The sequence below is a fragment of the Mesoplodon bidens genome (genome assembly GCF_964165515.1).
Source record: "Mesoplodon bidens genome assembly, chromosome: 15".
NCBI classification, from domain to species: Eukaryota; Metazoa; Chordata; class Mammalia; order Artiodactyla; family Ziphiidae; genus Mesoplodon; species Mesoplodon bidens.
The window spans coordinates 850435-863107 of NC_138171.1; the positions used below are offsets into that span (position 1 = coordinate 850435).

Genomic DNA, 12673 nt, shown 5'->3' on the forward strand with positions numbered 1-12673 from the left:
TTGCCCTCGTCCCGACCCGCATCTCCCATCGGTGGTCTCCCGGCTGCTGGGTCCCCGTGGGAAGGGGCTCGGGCGCCTAGAGACCCCACGCCGCGCCGCCCCCGCCCCCCGCCAGCCCCGCAGAGGGGGCTTCCCACAATGCCGAGCGAGCTCCAGCCCGCACTTCCGCTGTCCGGCCGCCCACGGGGGGGCGGAGGCGAACCGACCCCCGCCGAGGCCCCCTCCGCCCCGCTAGCGGAGCCGGCCGACCGAGGGGCGGGGCGGCGGCCGGGCCGGCGGGGCGGGGCCCGGGGCGGTGGCCGGGGCCGGGGCCGGGGCGCGGGCCAATCAGCAGCGGCCGGGCGCGCGCCGGGGGGCGGGGTCAGGGTCCGCAGGCGGGGCGCGCGCGCGCGCGGCGGGGGCCGCGGGGTTGGAGCGGCGCGGGGGCGCGCGCCGGCCTGACGGACAGACGGACGGACAGACGGACACAGCAGCCGAGGCGAGCGCGCAACTCGGACCCGCCCGGACGCAGCGCTCGCCCGGCGGCCGCGGCGATCACCCGCGCTGGTCCGGCGGCCGCGGCGCCCGCCCTCGCCCGCGCCCCATGGGGTCACAGGTAAGCGGCGCCGGCTCATTGTCCGCGGCCGGGCCGGCGCATCGCGGCGGGCCCGGGGCTCGGGCCGGGCCAGCTGCTCCGGGCCGGGGCCGCTCCGAGTCGGGCGCGCCCCCGCCGCCTGCCCCTCGCGCCCCGCCGCGCCCCGCCCCGCGGGGGCGCCCTCCCGAAGGCGATCGGCGCGCCCGGCTGCGGCTCCGGGGGTGGCGGTAGCGACCCCCGCCCGGCCCCCTCCGTTCCCTGATCTCCGGTGGCGCGGGCGGGGCGGGGCGGGGCGGGCGAGGGCGACGCGGGGTCCCCGCGGGGCTGCGCGCGGAGGCGGAGGCGGCGACGGGGCTGCCCCGCGCCCCTCGCCCTCGGCGCCTCCTGCCGCCGCCGCCGCCGCGGTCCCTCCCCCGTCACCTCCAAAAGGGGAATTTTCCAGCTGGTAATTTCTGCTGCGTCAACGCCCGGCCCCAGGAGGCAGCCCGGGGGCGTCCTGGCGCCCCCCGCCCGCTCCGCCCCGCGCGCCCCCCGCCCGCGCTTGCGAGCCGCACCCGGACCCGCCCGCGCCGAGTTTGCCAGGAGTCTGAACTGCGGGAGGTGGGCGCGGCGGCTCCCCGCACCCCGCCGGGCCTTGGGGGTCATTGTCTCCCCCTGAAGCCGGGCACCGGCCTCGTCTCCATTTTAATTACTGGCTGAACCTGGGCGCAGGGGCCTCGAGGCCGGGCGGCTAGAGAAGCGCGGAGGGGACGGGGCGCGCAGAGCGGACGGGGCGCGCGGAGGGAGCGGGGTCCGCCGCGAGCAGCGTCTTTGTTTCTCTGTAAATAGACATGTCAGTTTCACAGGGTAGCAAGAGTCACTGTCTGACAACTCAATCCCGATGGCAAATGGGGGATTTTCTGCAGCAGGAGGAGGGTTCTGGCTAGTTGGGGTTCCTCCACCCCTGCTAACAAATTCATTATTTGTAGGCTTAACGGAGCACGCACAATAGGGCTGGACGGAGGAGCCTGGGTACAAACCAAATGGGCGAAGAACTGATATTTTCTGACACCGAGGAAATACAAACAAAAGAAAGTTTGACCGAGATTCGCAGCGAATTTCCTCACGCTTTCCGTGCTCCAATCTCAGCGACGCGTTTGTCGTGGATTGCGGAGGCAAGATTGTTATCAGCATTGTTTACAGAAATGCTAATTAGGCAACGGGTTTAGCGAACCCGGCTGCGCGCAGACACCTGTGCGGAGTCCTCGCGTGCGTTTTACTTGTATCAGCTGTAGAATCTTTCATACTGGATTTATCGTCAAAGCTAACTTCCCTTTTGGGTAGCAGACTGTGGATTCACTCTATCGCTGGCCTGCGTGCTGCCTGTGAAAGCAGTGTTTCCACTCTACAGGAGTGGGAAATAGTTTGTTCCCCAAAGGCAAATTTACGGAAGGGTTTTTCACATGAATAATGAAGTAAACAATAGAATTTTATCATAGTGGACTCCTTCTCCTTGCTACATTTCATGGTAGTTTTAGGTGCTGTGAACTGAAAACTTTGGGACACCTTGCTATTACAGAAATGACTAAGCCAGGGGCGTACTGAGGCAGAAGTTAACTAGATTTAAGTAGGAACTTAGGCACTGTGTTCCCCTAAAAAGCTAGTAATTATTTTTATTTCTTTTACTGAAGGGAAGGAGGTGTGTGTGTGGAGTTTACTGTGAGAGTTCTCTTGAGGGAGTGGTGGAATGGACGCATTTAGGCTAAACCGAAAATTCAGCCTTTCTTGGAGGCCAGCCTCCGGACAGGATTTCATTAGGCCTCATTGACATCATACTGCACGAAAGAATTTTGTTTTGATGAGATAAGTTCTGTTCAGGTTTAGCTGTTTCGTGTTTGAAAGTGAGCTGTTTTCCCACATCCAGTTTCTGATGTTCAGGACTGGCGGACTGTTGGCTGCAGGGGCTCTTGGGTGCTCTGTGTCCCTGCTCGGTCACCCAGGGTCAGGGGGCCGCCGCCCCCTCCTTGGTCACACATTAGCACAGGAAGGTGAGGTCGACCCTGAGAATGGGTGAGACTCCTCCCGGTACCTGGAAGGACACCCTTTTACAGTCAGAAGATGTGTTATTTGCAAACACGTTAAACCAAATATTAACAAACTTTCCAACATTGTCCTTATGTGGGGTTTTTCAAATTAAGGGAAACTGGGCCACTGTGTCCCTGGGGTCTGTGTTTCTGGGGCAGCTGTGCTCCTGCTCTGCTGTCTACCAGAGGTCTTGGACCAGCTGAGGACAGCCCAGCAGAACATCTTCAGCAGGCTCCACGAGCCGTGAACTTGAACTCATTCCTCATTTTGCTGATGCTTTATGTGCCCAGGTGCCCTCTTGGCCTCTGTGTTGAAGTGGGTGGAGAGTTCTTGTGCCCTGTTCTGGGGGCTTCGTGTTCTCATAAAGACGGAGGCGTTTTCTTCTCTCTGATCGAATGTATTCTACTTTGGAATCGGTTGAGTGATGGTAGATTGTCAAGAATTCCCTTGTGAATCTGCTCCCTCCCCGGAACAACAAGGATTCTTCTTCTTGCCACAAGTGTGCTTGAATGGCCTAACTCCCAAGAATAAACAGATGATTGAAAAATCGCTACTGAGGCCACAAGACTCACTTCAGTCTTTGAAATACGGTTGTCTTGTCCTAATCCTGGCTCTCGTGTCCTCTGCTCTTGGCTCTGGCTTTGGTATGACCAGTACAGCTGGGGTCTTCAACCATGGGATCATTGGCGGTTTCCCTCTTTTCTGCCTTTCTAGCTTCGGTACTTTGTGTGCCTGACACGTGTGTACTCGGGCTTCGTGTTCTGGTTTGCTGATGATGACAGAACACGTCCTCTGGTTCTGCTCGTAGACAGAGAAATCATGGAAAAGAAAAGTAACTGTTTCTGACAAACTGAAAAGTTTTTCTAGTAAAGGATAAGGACAAGCTAGACCAGTCAGATCTGACCTTAGTGTGATTTATGCAAAGTTTTCCCTCCAGTATCTCTCAACAGTGCCTTTAACTCTTATTTAGATTTTTAACTGACTAAGTATTTTTAAATGCCATTATTTAGATTTAAAAAATTAGCGACCTAGGCACTTTAGAAAGTTGAGAAACAATGTCAACATATTTTTCAACAGCATTTACGGGGGTTTTGTGTTTTGACAGATGTGTTTTTTGAGTCATGTTAGAGAGACATTCCCAGAGTTTCTTACTCATGACGATTTTTGGCCTTATTGAGGGCTTGCTGTGGACCAGCCTTCAGGCCAGGTTGGGGACAGAGTTCCCACGGAGGGGCCGGTGACCCGTTGGGAAGGGTGGGGGGGGCGGGAGCCTACAGGAACCACCGATGTGACCTGATGTGGTGACAGATGCTAGTGAGAGCTCGAAGCAGGACAGGGTGTAGCCCACCTGGTGGGCTCTCTAAAGACTCTTGGAGGGAAAGGGTGTCCGTGCTGACACCTCCCCCGCCCCTGATGGGCCCATGGTGCCAGCCTCCGGTTCCGGTGCGTGTGCAGCAAATTCTGTTCAAACTTCTGCTTTGCCAACAGTGGGTAGCCAGTGAGAGGGCAGGACTCTTGGGGCCAGGCAGCTTTTGGGGGCTGATTGGCTGTTGGGATGGGGGCAAGAGGTGGTGTAGTTTCAAATGACGTCTTCCAAAGCACATGTTGCAGCACAGGAATCACTTCCTGAACATCCATGCCCACAGACCACCCTTCGTCTTTTGGGGAAGGTCTCGGGGAAGCTGTCCTTTTCCTGGCCCCCAAGTAGCACCCCAGCACTGCTTGTCCGAGTGGACCAGCTGTGCAGCCCTCTTCTGAAGAGATCCAGATTTGTGTATGAAAGCCCTCCTGTCAGTGCTATGTGGTGGCCTGAGGCCCCGTGTCAGACCCCTTCTGTGTAGAGCAGAAAGAAGGCAACTCTGTGTCTTGGGCTGCAAATGGACGGTTCGAGAATCTCAAGCATCCAGAGCTGCCTCTGTGAAGGTGCACACACGTGGGCGGCACGGCCTGGGTGGCTTTGGGCGAGTCACCCTCTGAGCTTGTGTCACCTGGCGCGAGGAGGGTCTGACCTGTGTTCTGCGGCCACTCTGAACGCTGTCCCATGGCTGAGCCTGGGGCAGGAGGACCGTCGGCCAGCAGAACACGAGCGCTCCAGACCAGGCGCACACCGGCCTGCGGTGCGGGCGTGCTGCCCTCCGGACGGACTCCCAGGGCTCATCCGCCCCCAGTCACAGAGGTGGCCGCACCGAGTTACACGGGGACGGTGTGGGCGCAGATGCGGACAGGAGGGCTTTCTGGAAGCACACTCACAGGACCCACTCTGGGCCCGCTGGGCGAGGGAAGGCACCGGGGCTCTGTGTGCACTGGAGAGTTGGTTACGGTGAGAGGGGGGACAGGGCGATGGAAAAGCCACCAGGAGGGTGGTCCAGAAGAACCAGGCGGGGGAGGGTGAGTGTCAGGCGTGCTGCAGACTCGTGGGGAGGGCCAGGTCGCCTGGGGGAGCTCAGGGGTGTGGGGCAAGTGGGCAGCGCATCCGCCTCTGGTGTGAGCGGGCCAGGCAGGCGCCTAGAATGGGCCTTTGCGTACTGCTGTGGCCCCCTCCAAGTCTGGAGCAGGTTTATTTTGTTTTCTCATCCCATCCCATCCAAAGTAATGCCGCTTCTGAGCAGCAGTTTCCTTTTCCTTAGGAGGTTCAAAGACAGCTCAGAAACGACTCTGCTTCCTTCGGGGGCAGGAGGGAGCCGGCTCCGCGGGGAACACTCCCAGAATCGCGGGGCCTCTGGCTGCTCAGCCCAGGCCCCCGCCGTCCAGGTCCTGGGCCAGCGATGTCCGCTGTGCTCCAGACGAGGTCGAGTCAGAGACGTCTGATGTTCAGAGTCACGCACACAGGTGGCCGTCGCCCCTTCTAGGGAGCCAGGCACCTTGGCCTAGGACCCACCCTGACCCCTGGCCTCTAAAGAAGCCGCCGGTCTGCGCTTGAAAGCCGGTCCTTCCCGGCAGCCCTGTGGCGGCCGGCTCCATGGCCCACGCCCTCTCTCACACAGAAAGTGGAGCAGGCTGGCCAGCCGGAAGTAATGGTGTTTTTCCATTGCCTCTGGTGATATAGAAACTCTGTTATTTCATCGCTTTTATTTTATTTGAAGACTTTCCCCCCTCAACCTCAGAGTGTTTTGAAGAACTTTTCAGAAGGTCAGGGACCACGTATCATGACAGGCTCACTATGCACCTGAAGCAGGTGGTCTTTAATATTGGGTACCTTGACCTTTCCTATTTTTTTCTTTTTTTCTTTTTTTTGGCCACACCACGCAGCTTGCAGGATCTTAGTTCCCTGACCAGGGATTGAACCTGCGCCCTCGGCAGTGAAAGCACAGAGTCCTAACCACTGGACTGCCAGGGAATTCCCCCTCTTTTTTTCTTATGTTGTTGGTAGAATGAGACCAGAACAATGAGTGACAAGGCGACAGTGTCCTTGGACATCCCTTACCATTAAAGTCACTGAGCTCTACTGGACAGTGTGATACACACTTGGCTGTGGATGGGTGGTCTTTTAAATATCTTTCCTTCTCTGGTCTGGCTTCTCCATCACCTGCTGCTTTTGATTCCTTTGTGGGGTGGAAATCCCACCTGCCTGGACCCGGGACCAGAGGGAGGGTGGAAGTTTCCAGTGGTGGCAGTACCATGTGGCCGCGGGGACCGTGGTTCCTCTGTGGTGAGCGGGGGGTCAGGATGCCGTGGAGCTGGGAGCACTTGCAGGTGTGTGAGTGCCCTCGAGGGCCTGAGAAGCAGGTCGGGGAGGGTTAGTGCCAGGGGACCCGCCTTCGCTGTGGCCGGCAGATCTGCTCCATTGAGGCACAGGTGGCCCTTCAAAGACAGGGTGTCTTTCCCTGAGGTCAGCAGACTCACCGAGCCTTGGAGAAGCAATGCAGGGCGAGCACCAGCTCTCGAGCTCACCCGATGCAGCCCGTGGGTCACACCGGCCTCACATTTACTTAACATTTCTTTTACCTCGTCTGAAGAAGCAAGAATATCCATGAAGTCGTGAGTTTGGTATCTCGGTTCTATTTTTCTTGGTGCACACTTTCTTGGACGTGTAACTATTAGGATAGACAATGATTTGTCCCTTTTCCTGCTGGCAGGGAACATGCACTCCCCATATCCCCCTCAGCCGCTCGCTGGGAGGGGACCAGCACCCTGGCCCAGGGTCCAGGGGTGAGACTGGACTTTGTGGATCTTGGTTGAGAACCCCTCATGCCCCATCTCAGAGGCCTTTCCTACCGTCTGACCGCGGAGCAGTTGGTGTAAGTTAGGCGGCTGCTGCTTAAATGAGTTCCCTGCGGCTGTCAGAACACAGGACCACCAACCTGGCAGCTTAAAACAATAGAGCTTTAGTCTCTCACAGTCTGGAGGCCAGAAGTCCTAAATCAAGGTGCGGGCAGGGCCACCCTCTCTCTGGAGGCTCCAGGGAAGGACGCTTCCTGCCTCTTCTAGTCTCTGGCGGCTGCTGGCAGTCCTGGGTGCTCATGGCCAAGACACATCCCTCCAACCTCCTGTCCTGTTCTCATGGCCTTCACCCTGGTGTCCAAATTTCCCTCTCCTTATAAGGACACCAGTCACACTGAATTGGAGTCTACCGTAATGACCTAATCTTAACTCTATTACATCTGCAAAGACCCTATTTCCAAATGAGGTTACGTGCCCCTGCAGTTAGGACTTGAACCTATCTTTTGGGGGGACGTGATTCAACCCACTATACCGTTACAGCTCGTATTTGCCTGACACATTACCACATACGTTTCTCAATCCCAGCGTTTCCTGAGGCCTCTTCGTGTGTCTCCAGCTGCCACCTCTCACTCCTGCCCTTCCCTTGCTGGTAGAGCAGACGTGGCCAGTGACAACGGTACTGGTGAGTTCACTCTGCGGACCTGCACTCGCCCCCACGCCTGCAGCAAGCAGGGCTCTTGGTCCAGGGACACAGCAGCCAACAAGGTCCTTGCTCTGCTTCCCAGAGGGGAAGGGACAGGGCAGACAGATGTCAACACCTGCCACGGAGACGGATGCGCAGGGCCCGGAGGAGGGCGTGGGGCGGGGAGCAGAGGCGGAGCCCAGGGTCCCCAACGGGGCCGCTGGGGTGGGTACTTGCTGCCGCCGCTCCAAAGCAGGACCCAGCCCCTCCTCTGGACCCGTCTGCACGGCTGGATACCCGTGTGCCCGTCTGCCCCCCTGGTTGGACCCAGGCCTTTCTCGCCCCCAGGCAGCTGGTGAGACTCGTGGCCCCTTTTCTGGATGGCGTTTTTATTGCTTCCTGTAGGAGACACTGGAAAATGAAGTGTAGCAGCTATTGAAACGTAGCCTTCACAATCTAGAAAACTTTCTTCCCTGCTGTAGTAACAGGAGGAGCTTCACGTGCCATCAAGTAAGGCTGTCGAGTGGCTGGTCTGAAATTCCTGATTCTTACAGTGATGAGTGTGGAGGTGCCCCATGGTGACCAGCGGCCGTGGTTGTGGACAGGGCTGTTGTCCCTGGCGTGTCCTCCACGTTCACGGGTGAAGTCCCTCTACGGTGGGTCCCAAGGTCACCAGGAGCCTGGGGGCCCCGCAACCTTGGGAGGCCAGGGTCCTTGCCGTCACTTTGGTTCACCCTCACGGTCACCCCCTGAATGAGGACCCTCGCCTGCTGGGGTGGGACGGGGTGGGTTGCACTTGGGGTGGCGCCTCTGAGATCTTTATTCTGTTTCGTGCTGTTTGTTGAAAAATCACGGCTGTTGGTCCCACGTGGTGGTCTGGCTGGTGGCATCCTCTGACCCTCAGGAGCCCTGCCCTGTTATCCCGTGAGGGGTCAGTAGCCCAGGCGAGGGGGACCCATGTGTCTGGTACTCAGGGTCCAAAGTGTGACGGTGACGTCTGCATCGGAATTTCTGACGTAAAAACGAATCATTTTCATATTTGCTGCCTGCTTTGAAAGATACTTGTACCTTTCGTTAAGGAGATATATATGTTTGGGGTTTTTTTCACTTTTTTTTTTTTTTGGTTGTGCTGCAAGGCAGTCGGATCTTAGTTCCCTGACCAGGGATAGAACCCGTGACCCTGCATTGGAAGCGCAGAGTCCTGACCACTGGACTGCCAGGGAAGTCCCAAGGAGATGTATATGGAATTTTCAAGATAATCATCACCTATATAAGTTTTATTTGAAAAATTCTAGATTTGCCATTGGTTACTAAAGTATAGGAACATCTTGGAATTTTTTTTTTTTTTTTTGCAGTACACGGGCCTCTCACTGCTGTGGCCTCTCCCGCTGCGGAGCACAGGCTCCGGACGCGCAGGCCCAGCGGCCATGGCTCACGGGTCCAGCCGCTCTGCGGCATGTGGGATCCTCCCGGACCGGGGCACGAACCCGCGTCCCCTGCATCGGCAGGCGGACTCTGAACCACTGCACCACCAGGGAAGCCCTGGAATTTTTTTTAACATAATTTGTTTGGCAAGATTATTCCTTTCGAATGTTTTAATGTTTGTTTGGAGGCATGAGCTATTTTTACCTTAGTTTTTTCCCAGGTAAGTCGTTTTTGTCCCTGGGTAAAAACCAACCCTGGGTCTGAAGTGTGTCATCTGGCCCCATGAGAGCGGGTGGTGGACAGGCCTTTCATCTCTGAGTCTGTGAATAAGGGACTGGCGTGGAGCGATGGGGGTTAGAGCACATGTGCTGGGTCCATGCTGCTCCGATTCCCACTTATTTCTCATGAATTCTCAGCACCCCTGGAAAGCACATTGTTTTTCTCCTCTGAGTTGGGGCTTGTTCGTTCTCAGTGTGCTGCGGTTATTTCCTTGGGGGAGGTTCCAAAAGTAGAATCGGGGCTGAAGATGCAGCACATCTGTGAGTCGGGGCACGAGTTCCAGAAGGACACCTTGCTTCACGGCACAGCCCCTGTGTGGGCTTTGTCCGAACACAGGGGTGCCCACCTCCAGCAAGCCTGACCCCCACCTATGCCCTGTGCTGCACGGTTCTGTGGCAGGGATGGCGAAGCCCCCGAGTTGGGTGGGGGACCCCTACCCGTGGGCTGCAGCCACTTGTCACCAGGGCGGGCTTGGGGAGCCCCTGTGTCCCCGAGGCCCTCCCCAGGTCAGTGGCAACTCCCATTTCCAACCTCGTGAATCAGGGTTTCATGTCTTAAAGCACCTTGGAGCTGTCCCAGCCGCACTTGACAGAGAAGGGCTTCCCTGGGGGGAGGCTATCCCTCCCATGCCAGAGGGGGGACAGGGTGCCCTCAACCTCCGGGCCCTCCCTGGAGCCCAAGCCCGGCCCCAGCCAGGGGGAGGAGGAACTGGCCCCCAGGGGCTCCTCCCCCCAGGGATTCTCCCCAAAGGAGCCCCCACCCCGGGGCCCGCAGCACCTGCTGAGCTGGCGCCCAGCTGAATCCTAGTGGGTCCAGGTAATCCCCATGCTGGGACCCGTTTCCCGCCAGGTCTGTCCCACCTTGGCCTCCTGCGTCCATCACACACCCCTGCCTCAGGCCCTGTGGCCTGGCCTGGGCCCCCAGCTGCTGCTGCATCAGCCCACCCCCACCCCTATCAGGGGCCAGTGTGACCTCTTCACTGCTGAGGCCTGGTCAGGTCCGGGACTGCTGGGCCATTGACGTCCATGCTGTTGGAGGGCCGCGTGGTGCAGGTCCTCGTGGCGGACACACACTCTTCGTCCACCCAGCAGCCGTCCACCCAGCCTTCATTTACTCAGCATCTAGTGAGTGTTTACTGTCTGAAAGGCCTGTGCGGAAGGGATAGTGAGGACTTGGAAACATCCGATTAGTGGCTGAAATTCCGTCGGAAGCCAGAGCAAACATCTGTGCTGGTCCAAGCCTGCGTGGCGCTCTCACTGCCGCCCGCCGGAAAGTGACGGACCACGTTTCCGCCCGCCCTAGGTCCAGGCCCAGCGACCCATCAGTACTGGGTTTCCCAGGCAGCACCTTAGGTTGTTGGGTGGCTTCTCTTGTTTTCCAGCAATGCAACTTTTAAGAAAAAAGAGACCTATAGGGCTTCCCTGGGGCAGTGGTCCAGTGGCGCAGTGGTTAAGAATCTGCCTGCTGATGCAGGGGACACAGGTTCGAGCCCTGGTCCAGGAAGATCCCACATGCCACGGACTAAGCCCGTGCACCACAACTACTGAGCCTGCGCTCTAGAGCCCTCGAGCCACAACTAGTGAGCCCGCGTGCCACAACTACTGAAGCCCGTGCACCTAGAGCCCGTGCTCCGAAACAAGAGAAGGCACCACAATGAGAAGCCCATGCACCGCAACGAAGAGTAGCCCCTGCTCGCGGCAACTAGAAAAAACCCAGGCACAGCAACGAAGACCAACGCAGCCTAAAATAAATTTCTAAACAAACAAACAAAAGAGAAAGACCTATTAAAGATTCCAGCAGTTACTTGATGTAAACAAATGTTGCAAAATGTTAAAAAAAAAGGCGGTGTTTCTGGTTAAGGGTTAGGTGGGAGTTCTCTGAATTATTCTTGTAACTTTTCCTTAGGTTGGAAAGTGTTTCAAAGTAAAAAGTTGAAAAAGGCAACAAAAGATTCCATCCTATGGCTTGAGAACAGGCACTGCTTTTAGGTTATTTCCTATTTAGATTCTACGTTTTTCTTGGCGGCAGGGCTCACGAGTGTTAGTTAACATTTTGAGTCACAGCGTATCTCAGATTTAAAACCCTTGGAAAGCATTCTTCTGCCTTGTTAAGCTGATCAGCTTGCTTTCTAAGAAAAATTTACAGAAATTTTAAGTGGATGTGTGGCTTTTTCTAGGGCTTTTGTAACAAAAGTGCCACAAACTGATGGCAAACACAACAGAAATGTGTTCCCTTTTAGCAAGGGGTCCAGGGCTGTGTGCTCCCTCTGGGGGCTCTGGGGGAGGGTCGTTCCTGCCTCTTCAGCTCTTGGGGCCCAGGCGCCCCTGAGCTTGTGGCAACGTCCTTCCCGTCTCTGCCTTCGTCCCTCTGTGCATGTCTGTGTCCAGATTTCCCCCTTTGGTGACACATCAGACCCACTTGGGTTATGACCTCATTTTAACTTGGTTAAATCTGCCAAGATCCAGTGTGACAATGAGATGGGGCAGGGCCAGGGAAAGACCCCGCAACCAGCCAGGTCGCGGGCTTTCTCTAGTTGTGGCGAGCGGGGGCTACTCTTTGTGGCGGAGCACATTCTCTAGGCACGCGGGCTCAGTTGTGGCTCACGGGCTCTAGAGCGCAGGCTTCAGTAGTTGTGGCGCATGGGCTTAGTTGCTCCGTGGCATGTGGGATCTTCCCGGACCAGGGCTCGAACCCGTGTTCCCTGCACTGCCAGGCAGATTCTTAACCACTGCACCACCAGGGAAGCCCGGTACTGTCGTTTGACCCCCCCAAGGGTGTGCACCAGGACTCTTCAGCGTCGAGATGTGGTCCCTGTGTGGAGAGGCTCTCAGATTCGGTGGGAAGGTGTCAAGGTGTCTGGTGACAGAGGCACCTTGCGAGCCATAGTGGGAGGAGCCCCTGGAGGCTCCCTGGAGGAGGAGGCAGTGTCACCAGCGGGGCGCTTGCATCCCTTTTGTATTCCACAGCAGGGTTTGCCTTTGTCGCTTCACCTGTAAAACGAGCACGTAAGGGAGCTGATCGTTTAGCTGCCTGTCATGATGAAGCACGGTTTAGAGACGAAACGCCCAAAATGGGAGTCGAGTGTAGCAGGAGGTGCCTGGGAGCACAGGTCAAGTGGTGACCTCTTCCTCTTTCTCTCCCCGGTCACTCCCCCGACCAGCCTCCCACCAGCAGAAGTGACAGAGCTCTCGGGCCGCCGCGCCCGGCCGGGGCCTTGGCTCTGACTGAGGCCTTTAAGGCAGGTCTCCCCTGTCCCTGCCTGGTCTCTTCTGTTCTCTCCCTGCCCCTCCACTTGTTCCCGGGGCCCTGGGCACTTTCCCTGTGCCAGAGCCCGAATCAGGATGTCTGGGACCCCCTGGGGGGCTGCTCCCCCGTGAGAGTCCAGGTCTCCCCTCAGTGAGTTGGGCTCTGGGCTCTTGGTCTTGGTGGCTGGTGCCACCCTGAGGCCTACACTGGCACCGCCCTGGCTGGTTGCGGGGTCTTCCCCT

The 12673-nt window shown here is 57.5% G+C and overlaps 1 protein-coding gene across 1 annotated transcript in view; it reads left to right on the forward strand.

The window, feature by feature from the left end:
- Window positions 1-445: 445 nt before the first annotated feature.
- The window catches only part of ZBTB46 (zinc finger and BTB domain containing 46), a 57165-nt gene continuing 44937 nt past the window's right edge, over window positions 446-12673 (forward strand). The window contains exon 1 of the mRNA XM_081256052.1: window positions 446-595. The gene's annotated coding sequence lies outside the window, so the exon portion shown is untranslated. The remainder of the gene's footprint in view (window positions 596-12673) is intronic.